General features: G+C 53.1%; 1 non-coding gene across 1 annotated transcript; it reads right to left on the bottom strand.

The window, feature by feature from the left end:
• Window positions 1-7678: 7678 nt before the first annotated feature.
• TRNAA-GGC (transfer RNA alanine (anticodon GGC)) lies at window positions 7679-7751 on the bottom strand. The gene has a single exon. It is a non-coding gene; the product is annotated as a tRNA-Ala (tRNA).
• Window positions 7752-16931: the final 9180 nt, after the last annotated feature.

The following is a 16931-nucleotide window of genomic DNA, read 5'->3' as shown; positions in this document are numbered from 1 at the left end:
TGAGAGCCGGGCGCTGCCAGGGATTGGCCAGAGCAGGGTCTGGGCCAGGCTCCCCACGCTGGCCTGGCTCTGCCACGGCACTGTGTGCCTCTGGGGGAGTCATCGCCCTCTCTGGGCCCCAGAGTCTGCAGCTGTGGAATGGTCTCGTGGCTGCCATGGAGTGCCTCCTATCTCCCTTCAGAAATTGTCACTGAGCTGCAGGAAGCTGTCAAGCCACAGCCAGGTTCTTCCCAGGATCCCTTAGCTGGTGACTGAGGATGGCAGTGGTACGAGGACCTGTCTGGTTTTTTTGGTCCTCTAGCAGGCAATTTTCGCTGGGGAGCTCTCCATTAGGTTGGCTGAAAATTTGTTGCATCACCATTGGGGTCTGAGGCTCTCCCTGCCCAACCACTTGCTCTCCTGTTATCATATATCATATCATTTCATATATTACCCCCGAATGAACCTGTTCACCTCTCACTCCCTCCCTGCGCCTGCTTCCTGGAGGACCCATCTGGCACAGATGACAGGATGCTGTCCTCATGGAGCTGCCAGGAAGAAGGTGAGAATGCCAGGCCAGGAAGCACGACTCCTGGGGCACCTGCCACCTAGAACAGAGCGGGCAGCACTGCCTGGAGTTGTGCCTCGCACCTGCCCAGACGTCTTGTGGGTCTCAGGCCACTCGAGCTGTGGTGGACTCTGCATCACAGCACTACCTTTCTCCCGTCTCAGAGACTAAAATGTCCCAACTCCAGGGACCCGATGAACAATAGCACATTTGTCCCCAGCAGCAACTGGCCCTGGCTTGAGGTCTTCTAAGCCTGCTTCATGGAGAGCCCAGCTCATGTGCAGATACACCTGGCAGCTGCCCAGGCATCCAGCAGCCTGGTGTGGTGATGGCTACCCTCAGAACCCAGTGTTCAGGAACTCCCAAGGGAAGATGTCCTCAGTGCTGTCCCAGCAGTGGCTGCAGGTCCCTATCCACACGGGAGACTTGCCTCCTCCCCCTCCCTGCTGAGGGAGCCCAGTGCCCCTAAGCCATGGCCCTGGCTGGCTGGTAGGGGGTGGGGGACAATTGGATGAGAGTTCCTGGCTTGTTGGTACTGCTGGTCTGCTGTGCACAGGGCCATTGCCATAGGGTGGTGCTGCAGTGGGTGTATTTTATTTCTTAACAGGTCTCAGACCTGGACTCTGCCCTGGTTTTGCCACAAGCTTCCTATGGGTCCTTAAGAGAGACATCATTAGCTCAATGTGGCCTCAGGGTATTTATCCATGAAATGGGCATAATGCCTTCTCTGCTCCCGGCTTCTCAGAGCTGTGAGTGAGGGCTGTGAAGGGCCTGGGGGTCAAGCAGTTACTGGGCTGGGGCTGGACTGCTGGGTGGCTGGGCCTGGTAGCCACATGCCCCGAGTTTCCATCAACTCACAGGGGAGTGAGAGAAAAGAACGGAAAAAAGTCTATAACTTTCTGGCTCTGAGAACAGAGTAGTTGGTGGTCATACCATTTATCGAACTGGGGAAGTACAGGTTAGAGGGGGCAAAATCCAGTATTGGGACGCTCTCTGGACTGGGGCAGCCTCAGTTCCTGTCTGCTCAGTGTGCTTCCTTCTTGTCCTCCTCTGGTGACAGAGCCTGTCCTTTCCGGGCTTACTGACTCCCACCCCTTGCTTCAAGTGTGGGACCTGACCCAGACCTGGCCAATGAGAGGACCTCATTCCCTGGCTCAGTGATGGGCACGTGACCTAAGCCAGCCAACCAGAGGAGTCCTTTTGGGGACTTCAAGGGGTGAGGCTTTCTCTTTTCCTGGGATCACAAGCTGATATGTGGAAGTGCTTTAGGAAACACTTGTGGCTGTCTTGGCTGTCAAAGGGAGTCAGCCTGTCTGAGAATGAAACCAAGAACACGAGAAAGCAGAGCCAAAAGAGGGTGGGTGGACACCTGATGTTATCGTTTGGAACCCCTGGATCCCACCGTACCTGAAGCAAGACAACCCCTTTGGACTTCTCAGTTGTGCAAGTCAATAAATTCCTCTCTTCTTCTTCCACAAGTAATGTTTGAGCAGTTAGTAAACGTCCAGTACTATGTTGGAAGCAACGTGAGTGCAAACAGACATGGCTGGCCCCTTTAGGAGCTTTGGGGTTGATCAAGAGAGTGTTTCCCTGAGCTGTAAATCTAATCAGAGTTTGTCAGTTGGATCTTTGAGAGGGTTGTGAACATCACAGCAGACAGCGTCCACGGGAGCAGTCATATGGAAAATGCAGAGGCCATTGACACGTGTGCATGGCATGTACTGGTCCTCAGCAGAAACTGAGGGCACAGATGTAGTTTGGTAAAAACAGCTCTGTGTGAAAGCAGAGAATTGTAGTGCTGGTGTGTAACTTTTGAGGGCCTGGAGAATCTGTGAATGGTTGGCCTGTCTCCTGAGCAACCTCTTCTGAGTGATGATTATCTGATAAAGATAACATAACTACACTAACAAACATTTGGAAAACAGATGAATATCCTTTATAAGTCCCAGATCCTAACATCACTGTTGTTAAAAGTATTATTTGGGGGAAATGATGGCAGAGTCTTTGATGTGGTTGATGATCCTGTGAAACACACTCATTATTCTGAGGCCCTGGTCAGGCCTCTGAGGCAAGGGTGAGGCAGGTGATAAAGAATGACTCTAAAGCCAGACCAACATGGTTGGAGCCCTGCCCTATTTGTTTAAGAACTGTGTGATCCTGGGCAAGTCACTTAGCCTCTCTGAGCCTCAGTTTCATCTATAAAATGGAAATAATAATGGTACCTATTTCATCAGTACATTAGGAGACTGAAATGAGACGGAACTGGGAAATATTGGTCCTCTCCTCACCCTCCCACCTTGACCACTACCTAGGCACAGCCACACACCTCTGAACCTGGCTGAGCCCCATGTCCTGAGACCTCCATCAAGAGAACGTGGATGGTCCAACCCTGAGCTGCCAGTGGTGTATTGGGAGGCACTGTCACCTCCATGCAGAAAAGGCTGCACATCTCATGTGGGGGTGGGCTGGACAGATGTGTGCTCTCTCTCTCTCACTCTGCACACCTTAAGATGGGTCGGGTCAGTGTAAGTGTCTTGGAAATGAATCTCCTGTCTCCCCCCAGGTCCTCCGTAACCCACAGGCTCCTTTGGAGATGAGTCCCCTGATGTCCTGACTTGGACATCATCCCCCATTTGTGGCTTTATAGGAGGCCCAGCTGTGAAGGCTCACAACCCCATCCTTGTTACTAGAGGAGCTGAACTCCCCGTGGCGTCTGGCTGACTGCATCCTGCTCTGTGCCTGGTCACCATGTGTCATCCTTCACTGCCTGCAGGGAACTCAACTGATGCTGGAAGAAACTATTCACATCTAGCCACCATGGGAACACAACCATCTGGGAAGTTCTGGGGCTTCCCAAGCCCTGCCACATGCCCAGTTCAGGCATATCCCACCCCCAGGCACACTGAGACACTCATTTCATACCTTCTATGCCGGGGTATGTGCGGGATGCCAGGCTCTCTGAGATGTGAACAGAGGGGCTGTAGCTTACATGCACAGTCCCAGAGCCGGGGCTGCAGGAGGGACTGGAGCACCATCTCTGCCTAGAGAGGGGACCTGCTTACCGGAGATCACAGAGCAAGTCAAGGGGCAGAGCCATGCCTTGAATCCAGGTCTCCTGACTCTGAGCTGAGTGCTCACCTTTGAGGAGGAGTTGACAGAGGCCGGGAGGGTTTGTGGACCAGAACTTGGGGGGGTCTCAGTTTCTTTATCCCTTCCACACTCCTGAAACTTCCCTGACTGGCCCTCTCCCCCGTGGATCTGCTTTATGATCCTGGGAATGCCCAGCAGAGTGCCAGAAAGAAGGATGTGTGCTCACTGAGTCCGGTGTAGTGAGTTGAGTGTTGGTCCCCCAAAGATAGGTCCACCTGGAATCTTGGCATATGACCTGATTTGGAATAAAGGTCTTTGCGAACCTTATTAAAGATCTCAAGATGAGATCATAAATCCAACGTTGAGTGTCCTTATAATGGACAGAAAAGGAGAAGATGCAGAACCCAAGGGAGGGGGCCATGTGAAGGCAGAGGCAGAAATTGGAGTTACACCACCGCAAACCAAGGAACGCCAAGGGCTTCCAGCAGCTCCCAGAAGCTGAGAGGCTGGGAACGATTCCCCCTCAGAACTTCCAGAATGAACCAATCCTGCAGACAGCTTGATTTTGGACTTCTGGCCTCCAAGACCATGACATAATACATTTCTGTTGTTTTAAGCTACCCAATGTGTGGTAATTTGTTACAGTGGTCTGAGGAATTCAATACATCTGGGGAGCCCCCCGGGGCCAGAGGCCGGGCCAGCTATGTGTCACTTTCTCCCACATGGGCCCAGGAGAGGTGGGAGGGAGCCTGCTCTCGCCCTGCCTGTCTTTCACTCAAGTGTAAGTTCTAGAGGATGTCAAAGAGCTGCAAAGCTAGACACCAGATAAAGGCAGCAAAGATAGATCTTATTGAGGAAACACTGCAGGAGGAGAAAGAGACTCGGGTGTAGAACTGAGCTCAGCTCCTGGTGTAGAGGCCATTGGACATCTTAAAGGGAGAAAGAGGGAGGGACAGGGGAATGGGCAGGGGCTGGGGCAGTCAGGGAAGTGAAAAACTGCAAAAAGAAGGCGGGGTGGGTCAAGGCGATCAAGCCTCTGGGTCTGCTCACTGGAGCTTTGGGATGTAGGCTCCCACCCTCCCCCAGAGACTGGGAGACTGTCGGCTGGAACAGACAGTGCATTTTTTGGCAGCCCTGAGCTTTCCCAGGCAGGAACTTAAGGGGGGCCGGGGTATCCCAGAGATACGGCCTTGAGCTACAGCTCTCTTGGTGTGGGGAGTGGAAGAAATTGTGCTGAGAGGCTGCGGTCCTTAAGGGCCAAGGTTGGGGCCAGTAGACAAGAGGGTTCAGAGGAGCCTGAATTCTGCCCAAGTGAGAGTCTTTGTCAAGAGATGGAAACACATGCGGGCCCTGCCCTCCCAGCAGGGAGTTCTAGTGGTGAAGGCAAATCTTCCAGGTGGGGCAGGGCCTCGGGGCCTTGGGTGAGCTTGGGGTGATGAGGAAAATGCAGGAGTGGGAGTTGGGGGTGGGGTCGGGGCACACAGAGAAGGGACATCTAATGAGGCAGGAGTCAGGGCCCTCAGGGAAGGAGGGACAGTCCAAGCTGTACCTGAAGGTGATGAGGGCAGAGGTGGCAGGGAGTGTGGCTGGGTGGGGGTGGGGGGGGGCTGCATATTTGATGTGTGAGGCCTGGGAGCAGAAGAGCCAGGGTGGCAGGAATGTAGAATTAGGGGAGGTGGGTGCGGGCAGTGAAAGATGGACCCAGGCTGACAACAGGGGGCAGGTGGAGTTGTCCCAACGTTTGGGGCCCTCTGCCCAGAGGTGGGATGCAGATACCACATTGCCAAATGCTCTCAGGGTGATTATAAGATGCAGCCCTGTCTGAGACCTGAGTGCTCTAGCCTAAGGGTAATGTGACATCTCTGAAGGGCTATAGCCGGGAGGAACAAGGTTGGATCTCTTTTATTTAAAGGATCCCTGGGCAGAAGTTGGCAGAGCCTCGCTGAAGTTTCTAGCAATAACCCGGGGAGGGAAGAGGGAACCTGGTCTAGGGCAGTGGGCTTGGGAGAGAGGAAGGGTTCCAGGGATACCTGGTGGGGGGGGGGGGGGGACTGGCAGCATTTGGAGACAGATGGGATGTACCTGTGAAGGTGAGGTGACACCAGATTTCTGTGGGGACAGCTGGCTGCGTGGCCAGTGAGATGAGGAATCACAATGGGAAGGGAGCATTCAGTAGTGACTGTTTGTCTTGCCCAGTGATACCTGAGACGTGCTGTTGGGAGATACAGAAATAGGGCCAAGGGGAGACTCTCAGCTGGGGAGGAAGCTGCTGCGGTTGCCAGCATGTGGGCAGCAGTTAGAGGATGGAGGGCCTGTGACAGAGCCCTGGGTGGCTCCGTTTTTGGAGGGATGGGCTGAGTCTCAGCAGTTGGAGGAAGACTTGCCAGAGAGGCAGGAGGAAGTTCAGAGAGGGAGGGCAGGTGGGAGACAAACCAAGGGAGAGTTTCAAGAAGGAGAGAGTCATCCTCAGTCACCTCCCGTAAGGTGCCAAGAGCTTGAGCAGGACGAGGGTGAAAGGTGTCTGATGGATTTGGAAGAACAAGGAGCCTAGGCTGGGCTTGGCTGGGTGGGCTCTCCTCCTATCCCCACCTCCAGGCCCCCAGGCTGAGGCTTGCCTCCTACTTGGAACCCCAGGCAGCCCAGGGGTCAGGGTAAAAGGCAGCTCTGGGGGCACAGAGAGATATCTCCAGCAGGATGTAAATGTTCAGCTGGCTTTAAAATGGAAACCTCGGGGGGAGGGTATAGCTCAAGTGGTAGAGCACATGCTCAGCATGCACGAGGTCTTAGGTTCAATCCCCAGTATCACCTCCATAAATAAATAAGTAAATAAACCTAAATACTGCTCCCACCACACTGAAATGTATACCTCAGAATTTAGGTTTCTTCTCCTTTTCTGCCTCAGGAAGAGGGAATGCAAATGTTTCCCTCTTCTTCGTGTCCTGTCCAGGGCAGCCTGATTAATTACAGCAACCTTTCCTTCAAGTCTAACACGCAGGCTGGAAAGTGCACACATCCTAAGTGTGCAGCTCCATGTGTTTTCACAAACTGAATACACTAATGGAACCACTCCAATGAATTCAACCCAACCTCACTGGTCCCAGAAGTCTCTTCTGTCCCCTCTTCTAGGCACTACTGACCATAGGTGCCTGATTCTGACTTGTAACCATTTAGATAAGTTTTTCCAGTGTTCTTTTTAAACTTTTCCCTTTTTTTGATTTTGTTTTTACGTTATTTTTTATAAACAGGCAATATATTCATTCGTAAGTCCTGATAAAAAGCAAAATTCTACCAAGTAAATCTGGAGCTCTAACTGGCTTTATTCAATGATACATGGATTGGACAGCATCCCATCCAGCAGACAGAAAGGAGCTTTGACGAGCTGTACAGAATGGAAGACTATTACGGGCAGAAGGAGTCTGGCAAGAAGTTATTCTAGCAAAGAGTGGATTGTTTCAGGCAAGGTCAACTTCCTTTGGGGGAAGGGAGCGTCTATCAGCCAGATTACCTCACCTGTGCTGACCAAGTCATTCCCGGCTGACTGGTTAAAGGTCACCTTCCTGGGAGAGGCTGAAACAGCAGTTAGGTTAGGTGTTGAGTCTTTGTTTGCTGACGCTGAGGCTGAGCACAGGTGACTCCATTTTGGCCTGTTATTTCTTTTTCTTTTTTTTTTTTTAACAGTTCAAAAACCAAAGTGACATAAAAGAGTGTGTCTGTTGAGAAGTCTGCCTTCCACCTGTCTTTTTTCCATTCCACCTACCTTATAAATCACATGTTGGTAAATTTTTCTGAAAAGGGCCAAATCATCAATATTTTAGGCTTGCAGGACCTGCAGTCTCTGTGGCAATTACTCAGGTCTGCAGCTGTCATGCAAAAACAGCCATAGACTCACATAGCACATGCTCTTCTGTGTTGAGTGTTTCTGAGATTCATCCTCTTTATCTGAGTTTCACTCTCTTTGCAGCATGGATTCTATTGCATGGAAGCTTACCTTTTGGGTGGGGGGACTTAAGTAATTAGGTTTATTTTTTAATTTATTTTTAGAGGAGGTACTGGGGATTTAACCCAGGACCTCATGCATGCCAAGCATATGCTCTACCACTGAGCTATACCCTCCCCCCGTGAGTCGCTGCATAAGAACATCACTCTATCCCATCTGCCACTGATGGGCATTTGGGTAGTTCTAGTTTGCAGCTTTTCCAAACAGAGTAGCTACAAGCAGCCGTGCTCGTGTCTGCCGATGGACAGATGCTCACATTTCTGCTGGGTGCTCGCTCACCCGGGAGTAGGGTTATTGGGTCAGAGGTGAGCACTATTTTAAGGCTGCAAATGAATGCTTTCTTTTCCAGGTTTTGTGAGTTGTCTAGGCTGAATGTGAAGATGGAGACAGAATTTGGGGTGAGTGGTGGAGGGACAAGAGGATGAGGGAGCAGAGCCCTTCGGCCACCTTCAGGAGGCCGGAGCAGAGTGGAGGGGTGGGGACCCAGTGGGGAAACTAGTGTGAAGTTGGTCGGGAGAGAGAAGATCCTGCCCGTGGACCACCGCTGCTTCCCTCTTATGGGACCCTTATCCCACTGTCTCTGCTGACAGTGCCAGGGAGGACTATGTCTTGAAACTTTTTTGGTCCTGGCTCCCAGCAAAATCAACCAGGGAATTTTCAAAGAATCTGAAATTCTGATTCAGTTGTTATGCAGCGTATGCAGTGAAGCTCTGTCACCAGCAGCTTTGAGAGATTGTCCGGGAGATTCCAGTGGGAGCCAGGGAAGAGGACCACAAAGCCTCATGCAGTAGTGGTCCCTGAGGTCACAGTTGGTCCCCAAGAATCTGGGTGCCCACTGAAGACCACCCACCCTCTGGCAAACGTTGTGTCCGGCAGGGCTCTCCGTTGTAAACGACAAAAATGGACTTAAACACAGGTATGCGGAAAGGAGCTCCTGGAAGGGTGTGAGGCAGCTCTCGGAAACTGCTGAGACCCAGGCTGGGGAGGAACCCCCGGAGGGCAGCCTACAGCACCTGCTCCCTCCGCAGCCTGCCCAGCTGTCGGCGCTGGCTCCGAGTGAATCTTTTCTGCCTGAGCGGAGCCCTGGGCAGGGCACTGGCTTGGCTATGCTTGGAGCCTGCACACCCAGCAGCCCTCGAAGGAGAAAAGTGTGTTGGAGCACAGGGCAGCTGTGGTGACAGTGCCCAGGAGTGCTAGCAGGGTGGGGGTGGGGCAGGGAATTCTCTGCCTGATCAGGAAGGGGCTAAACTGGGCGGGATGGATACTCCCAAGTGGATGATGGTCAGTGACTCCCCACTTTCTCTCCAGTGGCCCAGATTCTGCAGCCAGTACTTAAGCCCCAAGAAACATGGGACCCAAGTGAGCTCTTAGCTGGGCCCCTGGGTCCAGCAGAACAGAGATTGACCAGCAGTGTCCTAGGCCCCTTCCCTAAACTATCTCACTCTTTTCACCAACAGTGTGACCTTTACCACACAGTTTGGACAGTGTCCCCTCTTGCTGTGGTCACTATTGGCATTTTGTGGTTGACGTGGCAGTCCCTCAGTGAGCTGGCTCTGAGGTCGATCAGGGCAGAACATGTTTCCTGGAACCCCCTGGGGCCACCCAGGAAGATGAGATATGCATGTCAGGATCCCAGGGAGTCCCCAGCCATCCCCCCCCCCCCCCCCCGTAGCCCAGGTGCCCCTCCAGATCTCTGGGAGGAGGGAGCAGGCAGGGAGGCCTGTGGGGACTGTTGTGGAGCAGCCCCCCTCCCTCCCCAGCTGACTGGGCTACTTCCCTCACTTCCCTCCCCCTCACTCTGGGCTCAGGTGCTGGGAGAAATCTCTGAATCCATGGAAACCACAGAGGAGGCAGAAATCAGAAGGAAGGAGGGGGCTGAGCACTGTCTTGCAAACCCTGGGGAGGGGGAGGGCGGACAGTCCCTTCCTCGATGAGTAAAAGCCTGAAACACCATTTCTCTCTCAGTGGCAGCCACCTCCCCCCACCCCAGGGCTGGGCTCCCATTTCTCTCCAGGGCAGGGAAGGGACAGCGGGAGGGGAACTGTTGCTCTGGGAGGAGCCAGCAGGCTCTGGGTTTGGGGGCAAGGGTCAGGGTAGGGGGCAGGGCTCTGGGGCTGGGAAGTTGGGAGATGCGAGTCAGTTGTGGAGAGAGGCAGAGTTTGGGAGGCAGGGGTCAGGAATTGGGGATCAGGGGCTGGGAAGGTGGGGTTGGCTACACCGGGCCTGGGCTCCCATGAGCCAGGGTTGTCCCCACCCCCAATGGCCCCAACCACCCAACTGTCCTCCTGGCACTGCCCCGGAGGGCTCTGTCCGTGATCCTCGTAAGTAATAACCAGGCCTTTTCCTTCAAAACACAAACCAACCAACCTCCCCTCCCAGACAGTCTGTGTGACTCAGGAGCCAAGGACTGGGGGGTGGGGACAGGCAGGAGTAGGAGGTGCAGGGAGCACTGGGGGAGGATCCAGCAGATTCCGGGTTCCCAGATTAAAGCAAGCTCCCTAGTTTGCAAAGGACTGCAGAGCATTCCTGAGATAGAGGGTTTTTTTTTTTTAAGTGGTTTTCTTTCTTTTTAATTACACAAATGCATGAATATATTCTCCTTTTTAAAAAAATTGACCATGAGATAAATGTATAGTCCCTTCCACATCCTCACACGACCCCCTCCCCCATCCCCAAAGACAACACTTTGGTGTATCTTCTTCCAGACCTTCTCAGCGTTTTTACAACATAAACATGTGCCCGTAGAGAATTCATAGGATGTCTATTGTTTCACAGGTTTGTAAACATAATGATGTAACACAAGATGCACCGTTCTTCAACTCTTTCACTCAACAGAGCGCCACTGAGATTTCTCCACGGAGATACCTGTGGATCTAGGACATTCCTTTTAATGGATCTCAAGTGCGTGCAGATGAGGGTTCACGTGTGGATGAACACACAGACTGCTTCTAGTTTTTCATTGCTGCAAATGATTCTTCAGTGAGCGTGCTGGTTTATAGCTTCTTGTACTCACAAGGTGGAGCTTCTTTAGGGTAGATAATAAGAATTGCAATTACAAGTCAGAAGGCTTAGTTTAAAATTTTTTGGTTTAAGAGATATTCCCAAAGCGCTCTCCAAAGTAGGCGTTCCAGTTTATTTTCCCACAACCTTAGAACATTTGGTCCCAGCAAGCTCTTACTTGATGCCCACTTTGGGGTGGGAGGGTTGAGCTGCGGGCTTTTTAGCCAGCAGGGGCTGGGTCCCTTGGTGGAGCCAGCGAGCTTTCCTGTCTGGGCTGGGAGTGGGGCGGGAAGGAAGGGGTGGGAAAGTGAGGCATGAAAGGTCCCTTACTGCAGGGAAGGGAGGGAATAAATGTGTGGGTGATGGGGTGATGAACTCAGGACTGATGCCTGGGGCCCATGCCTCCTCCCTGGAGAGGCAGTAGACAGGTCCGGCAGAGTAGCACATGTGAACTCAAGACACAATGGAGGCTGAGCTGCCTTGGGTGGCTGTCCACACAGTAAACCCCACACCTGGCCGCAAACCACAGGTGGCTGGAGTGCTGGTTAAAAGTCCAGGCTCCTGGGCCACACTTTATCCCACCAACTCAGGATCTCTGATGGGTACCCCCCACCACCCCCATAAACCACACAGAGAGAGCTGAGGGCTTGTCCCTCTGTGGGTGAGCCTTCCCCAGCAGACACAGACCCCCTGAGAAGGGGCCCTAAGTCTTCACATAGCAAGTGCCCTTGGTGACAGAAGGGACAGAGTCTGCCCTTGGCATCAGATCCAAAGCTAAAACTGGTTCTCCGTTCAGCCAATTTTGCAGACGGAGTTTAGGGAGTATCCGCAAATAAGCCCGGAGCTCTTCTCAACCCAGTTTGGGCCGCCTCCTCCCTCAAGCAGAGCTGCCGCCAGGGGGAAGTTTTAGGTCCATCCTCCTCTCAGGTCCCCGTAAAGAAGCCCTGGTTGCCCACCCCCGACCCGGGCTGCTGCTGCGGCTCCCGGCAGCCCTGGTTGATTGCCTGGCCTCCCCCAGAGGCAGCTGGGGGAGGCCTTGTGCTGGGCCGGCAGCTGGTCCTGTAGGAGGAGGATTCGTGGTCTGGGAGGAGCTGCCTGTGCAGAAGCTTCCGCCTCTGGCATTTCCACTGTGAGATGATTTTCAGTAAATTTTCCCTCAAGCCCTAAATATTGATCTCTGAGCTCTGGAAATAAAATTGTAATTTTCCCAAAGACTGTTTGAACGGAACATCCAGACAGGATGGGGAAGCGAGCGAGACCCCTGCCGGCTCATGAAGCTGCCGGCTAACTCAGCGTCTGACTCAGAGACTGTGCTGCTGTCTGGACTGAGCACAGCAGTGGCAACGCCTTGGGTATCTGCAAGTCTTTTTAAAAGATGCTCCGGACAGAATGACTAGCGCTTGGAAGTGCGGTGGGTGCTCAGCTTGGACAGTCCGAGCCTCGGACTCGGGCAGGCGTCTCTGCAGAAGGATGCTTGTCTTCATCTAGGTAAGAAGGTGCTTTTGCTTTGGGAGGAGCAAGGCTCTCCTTGTGCTCTGTGCTTGGCCTCCCACGAGGTTTGGGTCTGTGTGAGCAAGGCTGGCCTCGAGGTGAACTCCCTGCTGGAGGGCTCTCTTCCTGGCTTGCAGATGGCTGCCTTCTTGCTGTGCCCTCACATGGTGGGGAGAGAGAGGGAGCTCTCTGGTGTCTCCTCCAATAAGGGCACTAATCCTATTGGACCAAGGCTCCACCCTGATGACCTCATTTAGCCTTGATTACTGTCCCCTCTCAGCTACCCATCCAGGCTACCCAGGTACAATCCCATGCTGTGTACACCCTGCGCTGGCCTTGCTTTGGGCTGTGACACTGCAGGCCAAGTTCCCAGGCCAGGCTCACTGGCTCTCGGTGCACTCAAGGCTCTACTAACATAATCATTTGGATTTAATTGGCACCAGTCCCATCTCTATTACAGGAGTCATCAAGTTCCGTTGAAAGTCTCTTCCACGTATTCCGGGGGTCCCCAGAGGGATTCTTACAGAAACTCAGAATCCTCCTGTTTCTTGTGCTTCAAGGCAGCTGCCCAGGAAGCCCCACTAGGGGCACCATGTCTCTGTACCACCGCTGCCCAGTGGGGGTGCTGCCTCTTGGGGCCCCCAAGGCAGTTCAACCACATGGTGCTGGGCGGAATCGAGGTCCCTACAGCCAGGCTGTGCACCAGGCAGAGGTGACGTGAAGGTCATACTTTCTCCCCAGGGTCCCCCAGCAGTTCCGCTGGGACTCTGCACCTCCCAGAGTTCCTTGTGAAAACAGCCCCTACCACATCTGTCCCTAGGCTCCCCTCTAGGGCCGTGGTCCCAGGCCCCTCTCCCTCTGCCCTGTGTGATAACCCAGCATAACAAATTGCCCAATGTAATGGCTCAAAACCATCATTTACATAGCTCAGGATTCTGGGGGTGGCTCGGCAGGTCTCTGTTGGACTCATTCGTGGATCTGCAGTCAGCCCTCAGGTTGGCTGGAGGCTGATAATCTAAGCTAGCCTTGCCTGTATGTCTGCTGGTTGGCAGGCTATCAAACAGGTATCTTATACCCTGGCAGGCTAACTAGGGCATCTTCACCTGGTGCCAGGGCTTCCCAGAGCGGCTAGAGGTTCAACCCCAGTGGGTGAGCCCTTTCCAAGGCCTCTGCTTTTGTGAATGTTTTATCATCCAAAGTAAGTCATGTGGCCACTCCAGATTCAAGGGCTTGTGAAATAGACTCTACTTCTGGATGAGAGGGGCTGCAGCATCACTAAGCAAGGGCTTGGGCACAGCAGGGAAGAGAATGTGAGGCGGATTTTGCAATCCTTTGTATGTCCCTAACCCCTCTCACAAACCTCCTTGCCGCCCTTCTTCCCTACATGCAAATCTATACCTACGAGCAGAGCTCTGTGGGCTTCACAGGTGGGGCCAAATGCCCTGGGTACGGCCAGGGATGCCCTCTCTGCAGCCTTCCCCACTCACTTTCGTTTCCCTGCATCTCTTCAGCATCTCTGTGTTTAGCCAGACTGCCAGCTCATGTGGAGGGAGCAGGGCTGGCTCAAGGTTGGTAGCCAGGCAGCCCCAGGACCCAGCCAGTCCTCTTGAAGGCAGTAAGCACAGCTCTGAGCACCTTGGCTTGGGATTATGGGTTCACCCATTTGGGTCAAAGTTGCTCTAGACGTGGACTGAGAGTGACTTCGTGGGGCATCCCACCCACCTGCACGCCTTGAGGATAAGGGTCCTGGTGCTTTCCTGCTGCCCGTACTTCTTACGTTAGCACTGAAATAAGGATGGCAGCCACCCCGAGCCAGGGGCTGTGCTGAGTGTCTCACAGGACCACCCACCTAATCTCCTTAACAGTCCTCCGAGCTGAGGCCCATCACATCCAGTTTATGGAGGACGCAGCTGAGGCTCAGAGAGGTTGGGTAATTTGCCCAGTGCCACACAGTGAGCAAATTAAAAAAAAAAAAAAAAAAAAAAGAAGAAGAAGCCAGGAATGAGACCTAGGCTCCTGCATTCACAGCCTTAACCTCCATGTACATGCTGTAAGATAAGTATCAGAGTAAGGGAAGTGACCACTGCCTCACTTGAATAGTGTTAAACTGTCCCCCAGCCCTGGTGTTCAAGGAATCCTCTGCCCCTTGCAACTGCCTCTTAAGGGAAACAAAGGCACTTTGTTGTCTCTGCCTCCAGATGGGGAAAGTGGGGTCCAGAGAAGTCACGGGACCCAGGCTTCCGATTCTGAAGTCCATACACTTCTTTTCTTTCTCCCCTATGTGATTTCTAATGGGCCATTGGTGCTTTGGGCTATTTATTCGGCAATGATATGGAGGCAGGGCGAGCTGAAGAAATGAAAATGATGTATTCTCCTGTGTAAACTGCAAAGAAAAACCATGAAACGAGAAACTCACACTTGTGCTGAAATGAAAATCGCTCCATTCTACACTTTTTGATCGTAATATTAAGGACAAGTTTGTTCAAGTCAAACTTTCCAAGGTTTTATTTGGGGGGAGCTGCTGGCACCCCAAGTTGGTACCCACAAGACTATGTGTCTTAGGAGTTTGTGTATATCTCCCAGCATGTTAACCCTGATCTGTTCTGAGAATAAGACTGGGTGAGATGCCAGGTCCCCAACCCTCCCCTCCTGCCTGCAGAAACCCAAAGGGACAAGATGGCCAGAGAGTGGGCATGAGGCTTGGGCTCTGCAAGTGACTGCACTGCCCACCAAAGGCTTTGGCTGTGCAGGGAGAGAAGCCTGGATGCCGTGTCAGTCCAAAGTGATGTCCAAGAGTAGGGGTGGTGGCAACAATTTGGGGCAGCAGTGTGTGGTGTGGCTTGGCTGTGTGCTTGGCCACCAGTGTGCCTGGCTCCTGCCAGTTTTCTGAGCCTGCCTTGCCTTCAAATGTGCCACTGGACATTCCCCAACACATCCTCCTCTGCTGGAGATGGCCAGACTCGGGGGCTGTTTGCTACAAAGAACCCTGATAAGCATGGGGCTCAAAATGGGAAGAGACTACAAGCAGCCTTGGCAGTCACACGGGAGAGTGGTGAAGGGGCAGCAGGAAGGGAGATGTGGGGGTGGAAATGGCAGGGGGCGGGGGACGACAGGCACTGAGGAGGAAGAGCAGACAGGTGTGAGTTCAGGAGAGCAAGGAGTCACAGGTGACCCCAGTCTTGCACGTAGCATGGACAGGCTAGGTGGCTACTGGGGACATAGTCTATGGGCTGAAAAGCATCCTCCTTAAAATGACACCAATGAGAGGGGCAGTTGTGAATGTCAACAGGAATGTCAGAGACATTCATTATCTTGGAGCTGCACAGAGGGAGAGCCCATGCCCTGGGTCACAAGCCACAGAACCCAGTTTCCCTGCTCTGGGACTGTACCCTTATGCTTTGGAATTTCATTCATTTTATCAAGATCTTGAAATGTGGTAATAAAGTTACACCGATGAATAGCCCAGCACGACATGGGAAATGCAATAAAGGTGAAAGCAATAAAAGGTGGAGGGACCAGCCACTCGACACTGATACAACTCCTAAGAAATGAAAGTAATTATCACCTGCCCATCCTGGCCAGCCCACTCCGCGTGCACGGAGGAAAACCGTTTCAGAACTTTATTTCCTATATCGGATGTCGATAACTGGATGTATTTATAAGTCTCTCTAGAAGAAAACAGCTTGTGATTTCAAGATGAGAAAACAGTCTTCCGAACAGTGGAAAACAATATATTCCCCATTTTCACACACAATACACACACAAATGCACACACGCACACACACACACACACACACACACACACACACAAAGAGCTTGTTTTCTTCGATGTTTTTAAGGTGCTATTGGAATGATTTGACTTTCCGAAGCCACCGTTCCATTTCTCATCTTGAATTGCCTTGTAGACCCTGGCAAAGCACTCAGCGGGGACCACTTCATCTGAGGCAGTGACGGGGCTTCCTAGGGAAGGGGCACCCCCACCCCTCCCCCGGCTGCTGCTTGCCTCTTTTCTGCGGGAAGATGGATACCCAGGTGGGCTGGGTGGGGTGATGAAGGGCAGGAGGAGGGTGGTGTGGTGTGGGGGCTCCTCTGGGGGGCTGACGGATGCTGGTGACAGCTGTGGCATGGAGCTGGAGGAAGGAGCAGGCCAGGCTGGCCCCTGGAGTGGGAGAGCCACGGCTGCCACCGCTGCTGATGTTGCAAAGGCTGAGGGCTGGGATCTGCCAGAACCGTGATGGAGAGGCGGCCTCCTGGGCATTTCATTCCATCACACTCCTTCCTTCCCTGCTCGAGATGAGGTTGGATTGGAATATGACACCCCTGCCTCCCATCTCACACCCACACACACCCATACCCCGCTCTTCTTTCTGCTCAGTCTACTTGGTGCTGGTTTTCTGAGCCCAGTCTTCTGGTCTCAGCAAAAGCAAATGATCACAAAACCCCCACATAATGTCCCCTGGGGGGTTTCACCCCCTGAGGCTGGTGCCCCATGCAGTTGGCACAGAGCCTGTTGCCAGCTCTTTCTAGTTCTCTCCTCCAAGCCTCCCGAGCTCCTTACTCCTGGCAAGGGCTCAGACTGCACTGCTCTCCTGCTGAGGATCCTTCAGTGACGCCCCACTCATCACACACTCCTTCTTCTCTTGGCCCTCCCAGATGGTGGGCTCCTTGGGGATAGGGCTAAGGGCCCCTTTTCCTCCTCTGCTCCTGGACAGGGCAGGGTCTGAGCCCCATCCCCTCATAGTGTGACACAGTGATACCATGGGACAGCTTGTTAGCAAAGGCAGACCTGGTGCCAGGTCACCTCCT

Source organism: Camelus dromedarius, chromosome 9 (genome assembly GCF_036321535.1).
Source record: "Camelus dromedarius isolate mCamDro1 chromosome 9, mCamDro1.pat, whole genome shotgun sequence".
NCBI classification, from domain to species: Eukaryota; Metazoa; Chordata; class Mammalia; order Artiodactyla; family Camelidae; genus Camelus; species Camelus dromedarius.
This window is presented reverse-complemented; position numbering and strand designations above follow the sequence as displayed.